General features: G+C 35.8%; 1 long non-coding RNA gene across 1 annotated transcript in view; it reads right to left on the reverse strand.

Annotated features, from left to right (window-relative positions):
- Window positions 1-18,461, reverse strand: part of LOC147002936 (uncharacterized) — an 802,987-nt gene that overhangs the window by 741,354 nt on the left and 43,172 nt on the right. The window lies entirely within an intron of this gene.

An 18,461-nucleotide genomic window follows, 5' to 3' on the forward strand; every position in this document is an offset into this window, starting at 1 on the left:
GGAAGTGTTTCTTCAACCTTCTAGCTTTAGATACTGACTCTAAACTATATTAAAAAGAATAGAAGTTAATCTTGCTACTTGTTAGAATGATACTTCAATTATGATCAAATGTAGGTACTACCAGGTTAATAATCTAAAATATTTCTTCTCATTATTGATTTAAATGAAATTAGTTTGTTCTTAATGTTATATGTAGATAGCATGTAAATTAGATGATTGGATTAAATAAGCAAAGATAAAATTCCACTATGAAGGATTCAAAATTTAAAAAATGGATAGGTATACAATTTCATATAAAATGTCATTGAATTATGAGTATATGAAATCTAGAGAAATTAGAAGACTTAATTTTATATGTATCTGAAATTAGAAAAGATACAATTGATAAAATTTTTATAAAACTTTAGAGATGTATAGTTTTAAGGAAAGTACATCTATATCACTGATATGATAAAATATGAAATAAAGATTAATTTATATTAAGAATGAAGAAAAAGTAAAAACTGAAATTCATACTTGAGAATGAGAACAACTATAATCCACAATAATATTTTATAAAATGATATATTCACTTAATGAAAAGATATTCAGTGTATATGGGAAATATAGGAATGTAAACATAGTCACAATCATTGTGTGTATGTGTGTGTGTACATGTATATATGTATTTGTCAGAATAGAGACTGGATTTGATTAAATATTTTAACCTCAGTAAAAACTGTTGTTTATAAAGAGAAAATAAAAATTATAACATCAAAAGCAAAACTGCAACCATTTTTCCCCTACATTGTCTTCATGTTCATGATATGTAAGTTCAATCATGCAGTTGCTTTCAATGCTGTTAGCTATTTGTTTGTCAAATGTCAACTCATCTTTCATTTCTCACATTTAAGCTTACATTTTCCTTCTAGTAGAGATGTTCACTTCTCTGTAGTTGGAATATTCATGAGTGTAGAAATTCCTAGCAGCCAACTATATAAGCTGGGTATAAAATTCTGTACAAGGCAGCATATTCATTTATACTTAGGATGATAACATTCCTGTTTATAGTTAAAAGATGGAAAATAGGTAACATAAATAGTTAGTTTAGTCCTTTTTAATTAAAATTTATATTTTATTTTTATTTGTGTGTTTGTCTCTGTCTCCCCCCATTGTGTGTGTATATGTGTGTATGCGCACATGCATATGAAGTGATGCCAGATGCTCTCTGGAGCTGTTATTATAGGCAGTTGTACACTGCCCAGGACGAAGAATGCTGAGAGTCAGCCTCAGGTCATCTGCAAGAGCAAAAGCTTTTAACATCTGAGACATCACTCCAATGCCAGTGCAGTTTAAAAAATAAAGTAAGATGTCAAAACAAAAGTGAGTTAAAAATTAACCTTTTTAATTTTTTTTAATCTAGCGTGTAGATAGGGATAGTATACAATGCAGTAGAGATAAAACTTGATTTGATCTTGAACTAAAAATCTGTCTATCTATTGAGCATAATCTGTCCATTAGGAACAAAATGAAGCCAACTCTCACAGCACTTCTGTCATCATCCAAAATAGTCATGTCCAAGAGGTATCAGGAAGTTCACAAATTATTTATAAAATACAACTTCCTATGGTGAGGGTTACTCTAAAGGGAGGTCAGCATGAATTCAGCAGTAAGTAGAGAAGCTGCTCATTCTGTCATTTGAGTTTAGTCTTTCTAGTGTTGTAGTCACAGAAGAAAAGTAGTCCCTGTATAACAGATTGCCTCTAATTTTACCGCAACACAATTAATTTGGTTGTAATTAACCAGTAGAAACACGCTGAGTGAACTTCGAAGCAAAGACCAAGTTATGCAATGTTGTGTTAGTGTTCTATTACCTCAATAATAAATTACTACACACTTAATGGAATTAAGCAAAACAAATGTATTGCCTGGAGACTCTGCAGGTCATCTGAAATGAGATTTAGTGTTGAACTATTTCTTCTGCAGATTTCATGGGGGCATATTTTTTTTCTTTTCATATTATATTCAAGAGGCTACCTCCAGCCTTGATGTATATACCCTTCCTCCATACTCCAAGAACATAATCTCAAATTTCTGCTTAGGTTGACTTATCATCTATTAGCTTTGATCTTCCCATTTACTTGTTGCAACGCCCTTGGTGTTTACATTGTACTCACTTTGCCAATAAGGCTACCCTCTGCCTTTTTTTTTTTTTTTTTTTTTTTTTTGGTATCTCACTATTTATCAGAAACAGGAATTGAATTTGGGGCCCATTATTGTATCACATCTATAAAATAAATTAATATCATAGAATTATAATTGAAAACACTAAAACAGAACTAGCCTTAGGTCACCTTTTTTTCTAGGAAATCCACCCTAAACACAGAGACTAAGGACTTAGAAACATTCTGCGGTATAAAACTTGTGAGTTAAGGAGAAAGATTGACACGACAAAGCATTAGATAAACTAGTATGCTCTTTCAATAGAATCAAAGCTTCTTCTGACTCCTTAAGCCTGGAAGCTGATCCAGTTCATGTTTTATGTGAATAAGCAGGTCTCTGATTCTTGTGCCATTGTTTGTTTTCTTTTTTTTGTGTGATTTTTTTCCTTCTGTTTGAATGTTTTGTACAATTCTGCTATATTAGTTTCTGTTTTATATCTTATTTTCATTTTATTTCGTTGTAATCTCTTAGAAGGCTTTTTGTTCTCTGATGAGAGACAGAAAGGAATGTGGTTCAGATGGGATGGGAGGTGGAGAGGAACTGGGAGGTGTAGGGGAGAAATCATAATCAGGATATATTACATGATAAAAACTATTTTAAACATCAAAAATACATAAATAAAACATTGAAAAAGAAAAGAAAGAAACTGGCTGCATACAAACATTTGACTTTGCAGAAGATAATGGACTGTGGATATGTGCTTCTGTTTTTCTTTTCATAGTAATAACTGAACAAAATATACATACACACATGTATACACACAGACACATTTAACACAGGATTTCTATATGTAGCCAAGGCCTTAAACTTTCTCTCCTCATGCCTCAGCCTCCTCTGTTCTGAGATTAAACGTGGGTGCCATCACACACAGATTGTATAATGTCTAAAATATAGATTTCATGTTATGTACCCACTGTATTTCCTTCTACTGTCCCTCAAATAAGCAATTGAATACATCGTAATGTACTATTTACATTTTTGTCATTTAAACACTGTTGCAATTAAACCATAGTACATTAAAAGAAAGTGTCCCCTTTTCCAATATGGTAACTTCATCACACCAAGGAATAGCTCCTCCCATTGACCTAGAGTTTATTTCATTTATAAACTTCAATTCCATCTCCTGATTCTTTCTCCTGTAGTCTATAATGTCATGTAACTACTCAAGATTCCATGCATGCTCTTATCTTGTATTACTTGTCTCTAATTAATTAATTAATCATCCAATTAAATGATCAGCATCAGTTTTCCTTGTTAAGCAACTCATTTCGCTTTCAAGGTGCCTCTTACCTGGAAGCTTGTACAGTAGCTGGCCATGTTTTGTAACCCAAGAGTAGCTAATACTATCAAGTGTCATGTCTTGACCTCTGTTATTTGGAGATCCTTTTACTCATGTCACTATAAGAGATGCAATCTGTGATGGTATTTCTAACCATTTTCTTTAGATTGTAAAGGAATCTCACCCTCACCTATAAGATTCTTGAAAGTGCTTGTCCAACTCTACCTAAAACATTGTTCACTGCCTGATGACTTTGTGACTTTCTCTTTTGCTCTATTACACTGTCTTCTCAATCACCTACACTTTTCTTTTTATCTTGTATACCATTTTTAGACAGAGATCCAATCATTTTTTTTTCATCATATTCTATGCCATCTTGAAAAACCCACTCAGTTTTCTGTTCTTCAAACCTCAGAGCATCTATACTTTTCTGAGCTCATGAATATTTCTGAGAGGTATTTCCAAGTGCTAAATCTTAATCTGAAAGATGTCATTCCTATGTGAATAAATATCAAGAGACATGTTATTCCAGTTCTAATTTTAAATGTCATTCTTTTCTGGAGTGTGACATCTTTACAACCTATTTAGTCACTGTTTCCACTAGCACACTTTGGTTTATCTTTCTTCCTACACAGAGAAGGACCTACTAATATATTGTATTATATATAATTCTATGTTGGTTACTACTTTTGTAGGCAAGAAAAAATATCCAAGGGAATCACCTTTGTTCCTGTGCAGTAAGGCTTTCTACATTATTGATAGGTTGTATCATTCTTTCTAGTCTCCAAAGTCTCACTAGAAGGTGAGGGTGCAACATTACAAATGGGGTATCTTTATATCTAGCTTGGTTATCTCATTTCTTCCTGACCATTGCATAGCAAAATTGCTACACTTTGAAATTTTGAAATATTCTCCTTTCCTTTCCTTTCCTTTCCTTTCCTTTCCTTTCCTTTCCTTTCCTTTCCTTTCCTTTCCTTTCCTTTCCTTTCCTTTCCTTTCCTTTCCTTTCCTTTCCTTTCCTTTCCTTTCCTTTCCTTTCCTTCCCTATTGTCTCCTTGCAGTAAGCAGATGGTCCTGGTGTGATGGTTAATTCATTTTTAAAGTCGAGGAGTGTCAATCAAAGAGGCATGTTCTGCTTCGTTCCTAGAAACTCAAAATTGTGAGCATTAGAAGTGGTCAAGCAAAATGTTGTATTTAGTTTCTATATAATTATTAAAAATAGTAAGGACATTCTGAGTTTATAAATATAAGACAGGTACTTTTTTTCCAACCTTCCCAGAGAAGATCTCAACTGTTCATAGAATTTGGAGGCATTCTGTCAGCTAATACTAACACAGAAATTAATCTCAGATAATATTGAGCAAAGAAGTACATAAAAAGAAGATACAAATAATCATGTTTCCCAATTTTCCCCTTCAGATTAAATTTTCTGCATTCCATTGAATGACATCTGAAAAACAGAAGAATGTTTTTCAAATGAATGGAATGAAAGGGTAACTACTGAAGAAGAGACCATGCCTGCTAAAGTTATTTCATTTCTCTTCAGTCTCCTCTATTTTAACAATGTGCTTTAAAGTTTCTGTGGGGGGAATCACTGAGAATTCTCAGTGGAATATGTGGTATGCATCCTGAGGTAGAGTTCTCTGATCAGCTTCATCTGCTGATACATTCTGGAAAATGCGAGCAACATCCTCTAAATCGGTGGCTAGAGAAGAATCTCAGAGCGGGATATATGTCTATGTTTAATGTGTAGGGTTGGACCTAATTAATAAACAAGACATAGAGCCAGTTTCAAAGGAAGGGTAACCATGGGTTGTGTATATCTGAATTTTTTTTTTATTGTATTGCTGTTAGGTTTTTTCCCTCTTCCTTCCTTCCTTCCTTCCTTCCTTCCTTCCTTCCTTCCTTCCTTCCTTCCTTCCTTCCTTCCTTTCTTTCTTTCTTTCTTTCTTTCTTTCTTTCTTTCTTCGCCTTTTTTAAATTTATTTTTTATTATTTTGAGATATTTTTATTGTATATTTTCTTTATTTATACTTCAAACGTTATCCCCTTTCCAGTTCTCCCCTCAGGAGCCCGCCTAGCCCATCCCCCTCCCCCTGACTCTATGAGGGTGCTCCCTCACCCACTCCCTTACCCACTCTTATCTCCTCACCCTGGCATTCCCCTACATTGGGGCATTAAACCCCCAAGGCCCAAAGGTCGCTCCACCCTCTGATGTAAAACAAGGCCATCCTTTGCCACATATGTGACCAGAGCCATGGATCCCTCCATGTGTACACTTTGGTTGGTGGTCCAGCCCCCAGGAGTTCAGGGGGTCTGGCCACTTGACACTGTGGCTCCCTCTATGGGGCTGCAAACCCCCTCAGCTCCTTCAGTCCCTTCTCCAACTCCTCCATTGGGGACCCTGCGCTCAGTCCAATGGTTGACTGCAAACATCTGCCTCTGCATTTGTCAGGCTCCTCCAGAGCCTCTCAGGAGGCAGCCATATCAGGCTCCTCTCTGCAAGTACTTCCCAGCATCCACAGTAGCATCTGGATTTGGCAACTGTATATGGGATGGATCTCCAGATGGGGCAGTCTCTGGATGGCATTTCCTTCAGTCGCTGATCCACACTTTGATTCCATATTTCCTCCTGTGAGTATTTTGTTCCCTATCTAAGATGGACTGGAGCATCCAAACTTTGGTTTTCCTTCTTGAGTTTCATGTGGTCTGTGAATTTTATCTTGGGTATTCTGAGCTTTTGGACTAACATCCACTTATCAGTGAGTGCATACTGTGTGTGTCCTTTTGTGATTGAGTTACTTTACTCTGGATGATATTTTCAAGTTCCATCCATTTGCCTGTGAATTTCATGAATTCACTGTTTTTAATAGCTGACTTGTACTCCATGGTGTAAATGTATCCATTTCTGTATCCATTCCTCTGTTGAGGGACATCTCAGTTGTTTCCAGTATGGCTGCTGTGAATATAGTTGAGCATGTGTCCATATTGCATGTTGGAACATCTCTGGCTATATGCCCAGGAGAGGTATAGCTGGGTCTTCAGGTAAGTAAAAAAAGGCTTTGCTAAAAGAATTCTGGGATGGAATTTTGTGGAATGTTCTTCTTGTCATCATAGGATTTCATGGTATATTTTGTCATTTTGTACTTAGTTTATCTATCCAAGTTAGTTTAATAACTTTGTTGACTCTTGATCATTTCCTAATTTTAATTCCATACAAAATACTAACTGTAGTCTGTTTATTGTTAATATTATTTATTTATTCTTTAGAGAAGGTTTATTCAGTGTCTGCCTATATTCCATGTATAAAAGTAGGAGTCATAAAATAAAGCCATGGTGTTCTGCTCATACCTATCGAATTTTAAAACACTGCCATGCTCCGTGTACTTTTAAATCAAATGATGACCTAATTATGACCATGTTTGTCACTCAGAAACTTTTTAAACAATTGCCTTTTGACTTGTTTAATATTACATTCCACCTTAAAAATATGTCACATTTCTCAAGTAAAATTAGCCTAAAACAAAGAAACCGAATTTACTAATATCAAAGTGGATAAGAAAGAAGACATTAGAAATGTTTTCAAGTGAAACTTTTGAGCAGACAATAGTGAATGATGGACAGTCAAAAAACATCAATATAAAGCTTGTTTTCAAATTTGGGGGTTATGTATAGCAATATACACACAAGGAGATAATTTCAACTGCATTTGGCCAATTTGAGTTTGAAATTAGAATATGCATTGGGTATTCATTGTAGATTCTCATTAGAAAAAAAACAAACAGAAAAAAAAATTAACAATATTGACATCAATTTTTTTTCTAATCAAAGTCCTCAATAAGGCTCAATAATAAAGTTCATAAGGCCTTTAGTCGGGAGGGTGGAATAAGCAAAAGGTGTTTAGCTTATCTGGGCTAAGTTTCCAAAATATCCAAAGAGCTTCATGATTTCTCTCATTTGGAGAATTCAGGGGGTAAATCTGAGGTTTCATCACACAAGAAAATAAGTAGCAGATGTACAGTAGAACTGGGATTATAGGAGAAATAAGTGCTGCCTTGTCTCTGAGATGTTTGTATAGGACACATGCTCACATATGCTTAGGATACTTTCCAAAACACTCTTCTTCTTTCTTATCTCTAAACTGATAGCCATGGGAATCTGTGTAAGCTCGTGGCCTTGGTCACTGTCATGAGTTGACTAGACCAAGCCTAGAGAAAAGACTCTAATGAGGGAAAACAACAAATTCTACCTTTTAAATGATTTTTCGTTGGAAATAAGGGAAGGGGGAAGTATTCTCAAGTAATTCTCAATGGAAGCTCAAGAAGGAAGACCAAAGTGTGGATACTCTGATCCTTCCTAGAAGGGGGAACAAAGTAACCATGGAAGGAGTTACAGAGACAAAGTTTCGAGCAGAGACTGAAGGAATGACCATCCAGAGACTGCCCCACTGGGGATCCATCCCATAAACAACCACCAAACCCAGACACTAAAGTGGGTGCCAACAAGAGCTTGCTGACAGGAACCTTATATAGCTGTCTCCTGAGAGGTTCTGCTAGTGCTTGACAAATACAGAAGTGGATGCTTACAGCCATCTATTGGACAGAGCACAGGGTCCCCAATGAAGGAGCTAGAAAAAGGCCCCAAGGAGCTGAAGGGGTTTGCAGCCTCATAGGAGGAACAACAATATAAACTAACCAGTACCTCCAGACCTCACTGGGACTAAACCACCAATCAAAGAAAACACATAGTGGGACTCATGGCTCTATCTCCATATGTAGCAGAGGATGCCCTAGTCAGTCATCAATGGAAGGAGAGGGCCTTGGTCCTGTGAAGGTTCTATGCCCCAGTACAGGGGAATGCAAGGGCCAGGAAGCAGGAGTGCGTGGGTTGGTGAGCAGGGGGAGGTTGGAAGGGATAGGGGATTTTCGGAGGGGAAACTAGGAAAGGGGATAACATTTTAAATGTAAATAAATAAAATAATAAAAAGATAAAAAGAAAGTAATTCTCAATGGTGAGGCAGTTTATCTGAAGAAAATATTTGAAGGCCTATAGAGTGTATATTTAGGATTTGATCACCTTTGTAAACTGTCAGTACTTTTAATGGGTCAAAAAGAAATCTTCCGCTGGTGAGATGGCTCAGTGGGTAAGAGCACCCGACTGCTCTTCTGAAGGTCCAGAGTTCAAATCCCAGCAACCACATGGTGGCTCACAACCATCCGTAACGAGATCTGGCGCCCTCTTCTGGAATATCTGAAGACAGCTACAGTGTACTTACATATAATAAAAAAAAAAAAAAAAAAAAGAAATCTTCCCCCTGAATTTGTGTTGGGTAGAGATATTTGAATACTTAGTCCCCAATAGATGGTATTATTTGTGGAATTATATGAAACCTTTATGAGGTAATGCCTTGTTCCAGAAGTATGTCTCTAGAGCAGGCTTTCAGGGTTTGTACCATGGACACACTTCCAGTTTTATCTCTCTTTGCTTCTATGTGAAACTGTAATTTCTCAGGCTCTTCCCTTGCTAGCTGTTACCAAGTTGTCCTTGCCATTATGAACTCTAATCTCTGAAGCTGTGACCAAAACAAACACTTCTATAATGTCCATTTGCTGTTTACTTTTTCACAGCAATAGAACAAATGATAATTCTGTGATTGATATTTATATAATGAGTTAATTATCTATGTTAGAGAGGAAGGTTTAATCAGATGGGAAGAAAAAGAAGAAAAATGAGGAACAAACATTAGGTCAGAAAAAGGAGATGAGGCAGAAAAACAGGTTTTACGAAACAAACTACAACTAAGATTAGAGGCACTGGCAAAAATTTTAGTCTCTACCTTCTGTACTGTCTTCCATTACCACACATATTTAACATGAACAGATATAATTTAGTCACTCATACTCTGAAAGATATTTATTCACTTTAATCTTCGATGCTAGCTGATGAAGTCTTTGAGAAAAGTCAGTATTTTGATGGATATACTTGGACTAAATCAATACAAGGGAAAGAACTTCTACACAACAGGAACTTATTATAAAAGAAAGGCTCATCAGGAAGATACTTAGCTGTTTATCATGATCACATATGTCGGGTCTCACCCCAGAGATGCTGGAAGCTTTGTGAGTGCAATCACACACACACACACACACACACACACACACACACACACACACACACACACACACACTGATAAAATGGAAAATAATCCATCACCAGTGGCTATCCTGGACAATGCCTCAATAGAAACTCCTGGAAGGAAATGAAGATAAAATAACTATGGAGCAGAAACAGCAGAGGAAATTATGTTTTATATTTTGTGTTCCTGAGTAATGATACCCAGTATCCTTGTGTTTCCAGTTAAACTAAGCTTAATATGTACCCCTATTGTCTTTCAAATCCCATCATTCATCCCCCTCACCTTTTCTTCTGTTTGTTGTCTATTCCAATTTAGTCTCTACAAAGCATGTGATTAATACCCCATTTATGTCTTTCTCTGAAATGTTCATGAAGACAAACAGAAATGGTCCCCCAAATGACCTTCATTGAATCTCTTGATACCTTTCCCCCAAATGGATGTTTTAGCATTTACAAATCACTTTCATTTTCTCCTTTCCTGCCAGAGAGGTTTGAATCTCCACAGTGACTCTCTTCTCCAAACACCACATTTTTTTTAAGGATCAAATAAAGTTCATGGTGGCTTATCTCAATTTCCCAGGGATAACTCACACTTTAAAATGAGAAAGTCAGAATAAATCAACAGAAATAGCAAGCAGCTTGGGATGTCTCTATTCAATACAGTTGCCTTCCTGTCTCTATTCCAAATTGTATCTGAGACATGGTCTCAAGAACAAGGGTGGTTGGTATTCAGAGAAAGTAAAAGGATGGTTAGTGGGTGATTGGGCATAGCATCATACATAAGAAAATCAGGGACCTGAAGGTAATCAAATATTTCTTTGTGGGACTGTTAGTCCAAAGAAGAAATCTATAATGGGAATGAAACAACCCAGAATCTGAAAACTATAGAGAAAACCATCTGAGAAGACAATGACTGAGTCAGAGATAGGCAAATACTGAAATTGAGGGTGTTACATGTAATTATGATAACAAAAGTGTTTTTAAGCATTTACTGAAACCTATCAGCATGCTGTGCACTATATATGTACATCTTGTGATGCATAGAACTTTCATTGTAGTTTGATTTTATGCTATTATTAAGGAAGAAACTGCAGTTCAGAAAGGTCATAATTAAAGTGTTCTGATAATGAACTTTAAATACCAGGTTTCGCTCACTCCAATAGTAAAATGGTTACTTGATAAGATTAATGTATTTTTCAATCATAATAATATATTATACAATATTCAATCTGTTGCTTAAAAATATATACTTCATGCTTTTCCTGGAGTACAAAGCTGTATTTACCCAAGAAAGATGTTGGGTAAATCACTTGATTTCTCAGTACCTGTGTTTGCTACTCTATAAAACTGAGATAATATGAATGTCTGTCTCACCGAATAGTGACAGAGATAGAATGATTTAATTCAGACAATACATGAGATCCATGGCTGTTATGTACAAGACATCCCAAAAGTTGCTTTTTGCTGTATTATTCCTACAGAAATTAAAGGTATTCAGAAGTGAAAATTATAACAGAGACATCTCACTGTTGCTGTGGAACCAAGATGGTGAGAGCTAGAAAGGAGGAAGGTATAAAAGCAAATACTAAATGCAAAATCAAGTGAATACAAATAAGAAAGAATTAATCCAATGAAGTGTAATAAAACTGGTTAAAGTTTGTTTCTTATTAAAGTTTATGAAGGAAGAGCCAATGTTGCATAGATAATGAGATGCTTTTCAGGGTTTGATGGTACAAAAAGATTGTTCTGGATACACCACCACACCAGAAAAGCAAGATATGTACAGAATGTCATTTTTCATGATGATGATGGAGGACTATAAGAAAGACATAAATAACCCCCTTAAAGATATACAGTAGAATACAGGTAAACATGTAGAAGCTCTTAATGAGGAAACACAAAAATACCTTAAAAATTACAGGAAAACACATCCAAACAGGTAAATGAATTGAACACAACCATACATGGTCTAAAAATGGAAGTAGAAACAATAAAGAAACCACAGAGAGAAACAACTCTGGAGATAGAAAATCTAGGAAAGAAGTCGGGAGCCATAGATGCAAGCATCACCAACAAAATACAAGACATAGAAGAATGCAGAAGATACTAGGTGCAGAAAATACCATAGAAAACTTTGACATAACAATGAAAGAAAATGCAAAATGCAAAAAGATCCTAACCCAAAACATCCAAGAAATCCAGGACACAATGAGAAGACCAACCTTAGGATAATAGATATAGATGAGAAGGAAGATTTCCAAATTAAGGGGCCAGTAAATATCTTCAACAAAGTTTTAGAAGAAAACTTCCCCAACCTAAAGAAGGAGATGCCCATGAACATACAAGAAGACTACAGAACTCCAAATAGTATGGAACAGAAAAGAAATTCCTACCATTACATAAAAATCAACACACCAAAATGCACAAAACAAAGAAAAAATATTAAAAGGGAAGAGTCAAGTAACATATAAAGTAACATATAAAGGCAGAACTATCAGAATTATACCTGATTCTCCTCAGAGACTATGAAAGCCAGAAGATCCTGGGCAGATGTCATGCAGATCCTAAAAGAACACAAATGCCAGCCCAGGCTACAATACCCAGCCAAACTTTCAATCACCATAGATGGAGAAACCAAAGTATTCCATGACAAAACCAAATTCACACATTATCTTTCCACGAATCCAGCCCTTCAAAGGATAATAACAGAAAACAACAACAACAACAAAAAACAAAACAAAAAACAAACAAACAAACAAAAACACAAGGATGGAAACCACATCCTAGAAAAAGCAAGAAAGTAATTCTTCAACAAACCTAAAAGAAGATAGCCAAAAGAACAGAATGCCAACTCTAACAACAAAAATAATAGGAAGCAACAATTACTTTTCCTGAATATCTCTTAATATCAATGGACTCAATTCCCCAATAATAAGACATAGACTAACAGACTGGCTACACAAATAGAACCCAACATTTTACTGCTTACAGGAAACCCATCTCAGGGAAAAAGACAGACAATACCTCAGAATGAAATGCTGGAAAACAATTTTCCAAGAAAATGGTCTGAAGAAACAAGCTGGAGTAGCCATTCTGATATCGAATAAAATCGACTTTCAACCCAAAGTTATCAAAAAGGACAAGGAGGGACACTTCATACTCATCAAAGGTAAAATCTTCGAAGAGGAACTCTCAATTCTGAATATCTATGCTCCAAATGCAAGGGCAGCCACATTCATTAAAGAAACTTTAGTAAAGCTCAAAGCACACATTGCACCTCACACAATAATAGTGGGAGACTTCAACACATCACTTTCATCAATGGACAAATCATGGAAACAGAAACTAAACAGGGACACAGTAAAACTTACAGAAGTTGTGAAACAAATGGATTTAACAGATATGTACAGAACATTTTATCCTAAAACAAAAGGATATACCTTCTTCTCAGCACCTCATGGTACCTCCTCCAAAACTGACCATACAATAGGTCTCAAAACAGGTCTCAACAGAAATAACCCCATGCATCCTATCAGATCACCACGGACAAAGTCTGATCTTCAATTACAAGATAAATAATAGAAAGCCCACATACATGTGGAAGCCGAACAACACTCTACTCAATGATAACTTGGTCAAGAAGAAATATAGAAAGAAGTTAAATACTTTTTAGAGTTTAATGAAAATGAAGCCACAACATACCAAACTTATGGGACACAATGAAAGCAGTCCTAAGAGGAAAACTCATAGCCCTGAGTGCCTCCAAAAAAAAAAAAAAAAAAAAAAAATGGAGAGAGCGTACAATACAAGCTTGACAGCACATCTGACAGCTTTAGAACAAAAGGAAGCAAATTCACTCAAGAGGAGTAGACAGTAAGAAATAATCAAAATCAGGACTGAAATCAACCACTTGGAGACAAAAAGAACTATGTGAAGAATCAACAAAATGAGGAGTTGGTTCTTTGAGAAAATCAACAAAATAGAAAAACACTCAGCAAGACTCACTAGAGTGCACAAGGACAGCATCCTAATAAACAAATTAAAAAATGAAAAGGGAGCCATAACAACAGATCCTGAGGAGATGCAAAAAATATCATGAGATTCTACTACAACATCCTTTACTCAAAAACAAAATGGAAAATCTGATGAAATGGACAAATTATTAGACAGATACCAGGTCCCAAAGTTAAATCAGAATCAGATCTAAACAGTCCCATATCCCCTAAAGAAATAGAAGCAGTCATTAATAGTCTCCTGACCAACAACAGCCCAAGATGTGATTGGTTTAGTGCAGAATTCTATCAAACCTTCAAAGAATATCTAGTACCAATACTCTTCAAACTATTCCACAAAATAGAAACAGAAGGTACTCTAACCAATTCGTTCTATGAAGCCACAATTAATCTGATACCTAAACCACTCAAAGACCCAACAAAGAAAAAGAACTTCAGACCAATTTCCCATATATATATATATATATATATATATATATATATATATATATATATCGATGCAAAAATACTCAATAAAATCCACTCTAACCGATTCCAAGGATGCATTAAAAGGATCATCCTTCATGATCAAGTAGGCTTCATCCCTGCGATGCAGGGTTGGTTCAATATACAGAAATCCAGCAACATAATCCACTATATTAACAAACTCAAAGGAAAAAAAATGACCAGCTCATTAGATGCTGACAAAGCATTTGACAAAATTCAACACCTGTTCATGATAAAAGTCTTGAAAAGATCAGGAATTCAAGGCTCATACCTAATCTTAGTAAAAGCAATCTACAGTAAACCAGTAGCCAACATCAAACTAAATGGAGAGAAACTTGAAGCAATCCCACTAAAATCAGAGACTAGGCAAGGCTGCCCACTCTCTCCCTACCTACTTAATATAGTGATTGATTTCCTAGCCAGAGCAATTAGACAAAAAAAGGAGATCAAATAGATACAAATCAGAAAGGAAGATGTCAAATTATCACTATTTGTAGATGATATGATAGTATGCTTAAGTCAACCCAAAATTCCACCTGAGAACTCATAAACCTAATAAACAACTTCAGCGAAGTGGCTGTCTATAAAATTAATTCAAACAAACCAATGGCCTTTTTCTACACAAAGGATAAACAGGTTGAGAAAAAAATTAGGAAAAGAATACCCTTCACAATAGTCACAAATAATATAAAATATCTTGGTGTGAATCTATCTAAGCAAGTGAAAGATCTGTATGATGAGAATTTGAAGTCTCTGAAGAAAGAAATCAAAGATATCAGAAGATGGAAAGATCTCCCATGCTCATGGATTGGCAGGATTAATATACTAAAAATGGCCATCTTGCCAAAAGCTATCTACCTATTCAATGCAATCCCCATTAAGATTTCAACTCACTTCTTCATAAATTTAGAGAAATCAATTTCCAAATTAATCTGGAATAACAACAAACCAAGGATAGAGAAAAATATTCTCAATGATAAAAGAACTTCTGGGTGAATCACCATGCCTGACCTCAACCTGTACTACACAGCAATTGAGATAAAAACTGCATGGTATTGGTACAGTGACAGATACGTAGATCAATGGATTACAATTGAAGAACCAGAAATGAACCCACACACCTATGGTCACTTGATCTTTGACAAAGGAGCTAAAACCATCCAGTGGAAAAGACAGCATTTTCAACTAATTGTGCTGGCTCCACTGGAGGTTAGCATATAAATGAGGCAAATCAACCCATTCTTATCACTTTGTACAAAGTTCAAGTCCAAGAATAAGGACCTTAACATAAAACCAGATACACTGAAACTTATAGAAGAGAAAATTGGAAGAGCCTCAAACATATGGGCACAGGGGAAAAAAATTCCAGAACAGAACACCAATGGCGTGTTCTGTAAGATCAAGAATCAACAAATGGGACCTCATAAAATTGCAAAGCTTCTGTAAGGCAAAGGCACTGTCAATAAGAGAAAAAGACCACCAAGAGATTGGAAAAAGATTTACACCAATCCTACATCCGATAGAGCTCTAATATCCAATATATACAAGAAGTCAAGAAGTTATACTCCAGAGAAATAAATTACCCTATTAAACATGGGGTACAAAGAACTCTCAACATAAGAATACAGAATGGCTGAGAAGCACCTAAAAAATGACAAACTTCCTTAGTCATCAGGGAAACACAAATCAAACCACCCCTAGATTCCACTTAACAGCAATCAGAATGGCTAAGATCTAAAACGCAGGTGATAGCAGATGAAGGTGAGGATGTGGAGAAAGAAGAACACTCCTCCATTGCAGTGGGATTGCAAGCTGGTACAACCACTCTGGAAATCATTTTCATGGTTCCTCAGAAAATTGGACATAGTACTACCTGAGGACTCAGCAATACCACTTATAGGCATATCCCCAGAAGATGCTCCAACTTGTAATAAGGACACATGCTCCACTATGTTAACAGCAATCTTATTTATAATAGCCAGAAGCTGGAAAGAACCCAGATGTCCCTCAACAGAGGAATAGATACAGAAAATGTGATACATTTACACAATGTAGTACTACTTAGCTTTTAAAAACAATGAATTTATGAAATTTGTAGGCAAATGGATGGATCAGGCATATATTATCCTGAGTAATGTATCCCAGTTACATAAAAAAAACATGATATGCACTCACTGATAAGTGGATATTAGCCCAGAAGCCCAGAAGTCCAGAAGCTCTGAATACCTAAATAAAATTCACAAACCACAAGAAACTCAAGAGGAAAGAAGACCATAGTGTGGATACTTCTATCCATCTTAGGAGGGGGTACAAAACAACCATGTTGGCGTTACAGAGACAAAGTGTGGAACAGAGACTGACTCACCTGGGGATCCATCCCATTTACAATAATCCAAACCCAGACACTGTTGTGGATGGCATCAAGTGCATGTTGACAGGAGCCTGATACAGCTGTCTCCTGAGAGGCTCTGCCAGTGCCTGACAAATACAGAAGTGGATGCTGACAGCCATCCACTGGACTGAGCATAGGATCCCCAGTGAAGGAGCTAGAGAAATTACCCAAGGAGCTGAAGGGACTTGCAGCACCATAGGAGGAACAACAATATGAACTAACCAGTATCCTCAGAGCTCCCGGGGACTAAACCAACAACCAAAGAACACACATGGTGGGACACATGACTCCAGCTGCATATGTATCAGAGGATGACCTCGTGAGACATCAATGGGAGGAGAGGCCCTTTATCCTATGAAGGCTCTATGCCCCAGTGTGGGGGAATGCCAGGGCCAGGAAGCAGGAGTGGGTGTGTTGGTGAGCAGGGGGAGGGGAGAGGAAATGGAGGGAGGGTATTTTTTAGAGGGGAAACCAGGAAAGGGGATAACATTTGAAATGTAAATAAAGAAAATATCCCATTAAAATAATACTTGAGGTGAAGAACAGACACTCAAAAAATTTCTTACCCACATGCGTACTTTCACATACACAAATCACATACAAACATAATAACAGTAAATAAAAAAATCCTTTAAAAATTAAAGCTAAAAATTATTAGTTCCAGAGCTATAGGTATTTATTAATACTGAGTGAAAATGCATTTATTTATGTAGATCTAACTAAACTACATGTTTTGGTTGGTTTGGAGTATGGAGGCTTCAATTAAGTCATGTACTGTTGTGTTTGGAGAGGTGCTTCAGTAGTTAAGAGCATTGGCTACTCTTCCAGAGAATTCTAGTTCAATTTTAGAAAACTACATGGCTGCTAGCAAACAGTCTGCAATTCTTGTTTGAGGGAATTCAACACCCTTGCACAGACATGTGCAAATAAACACAAATGCACATAAAATAAAAGTAAATAAATCATTAAGAATCTACTATGGAGACCTTGAAGCTCAAGACAATGATTTTACTAGTTTTATCCAAAAAGACAGAATAAAAGCTTGAGGTCATAGGTCTGTTTTGCCTCATGTAAACATTATACATTGTATACATGTGTTGGAAATTTACATAATAAACTACATAAATGTATACATTTGTATCTTTATATCTAAGTTAGATCATTTTTCTCCTTTTGCAAATAATTTTCAGTTCAAACACTTTAGTCAGAATCTTAGTGAACAAACAACAAAAAATCATTCACTATTTCCCAACCATTGAAAAACAACTTTTAAATCACAAGACTTTTGAAATAAACAAAACAAGGCAAAAATTGTATTCTTTTGATGTAGGATCTGAAAATTCCAGGGATTATTCAAAATACGGAGATATATTATGCGAACGTTCTTACTCATTTCCTTATAACATACTTGGAAAAATAAATAGATATATGTGTAGAAATATCCTGTAAGTAATGTACATATACGCTAAATAAAACAGGACAACAGAAAACAAATTTTATCAGCTGATTCATTATATTCATAAAAGACGACAGTCATGAAATCCTCATCCGAACAAAGAAAACTCACTGACATGTTTCAGGATAAAAATCTTCGGTGTATATTCACAAGTGTTTTTTTACCTTTTAATTCATGTGTATAAATGCTATTCCTGAATGTCTTTGAGGTACAAGTTTTTAAAATATGTCATTAAACTTGCCTGTGAAATTACAGTAAAGTAATGGTTATAAACTAGCTCCCATTAACGATGCTAGTATGTGAATATAAAATTGTGGTGGGATTATGAAATTCTCTGCATGCCATTAGTCTGGTTGCTATATTAACTTCCTAATCATTAACAAGAATGTTGGTGTCATGCACTGTCACACAACTTCCCTCTATCTCTTTGAAATCGGGAAGGATAATATGTAAATATGTAGAAAGAATAAATCAGAGATCTCCCTCTTATGAGCAGCA

Source organism: Mus caroli, unplaced genomic scaffold (genome assembly GCF_978045245.1).
Source record: "Mus caroli unplaced genomic scaffold, Mus_caroli_1 scaffold_8, whole genome shotgun sequence".
NCBI classification, from domain to species: Eukaryota; Metazoa; Chordata; class Mammalia; order Rodentia; family Muridae; genus Mus; species Mus caroli.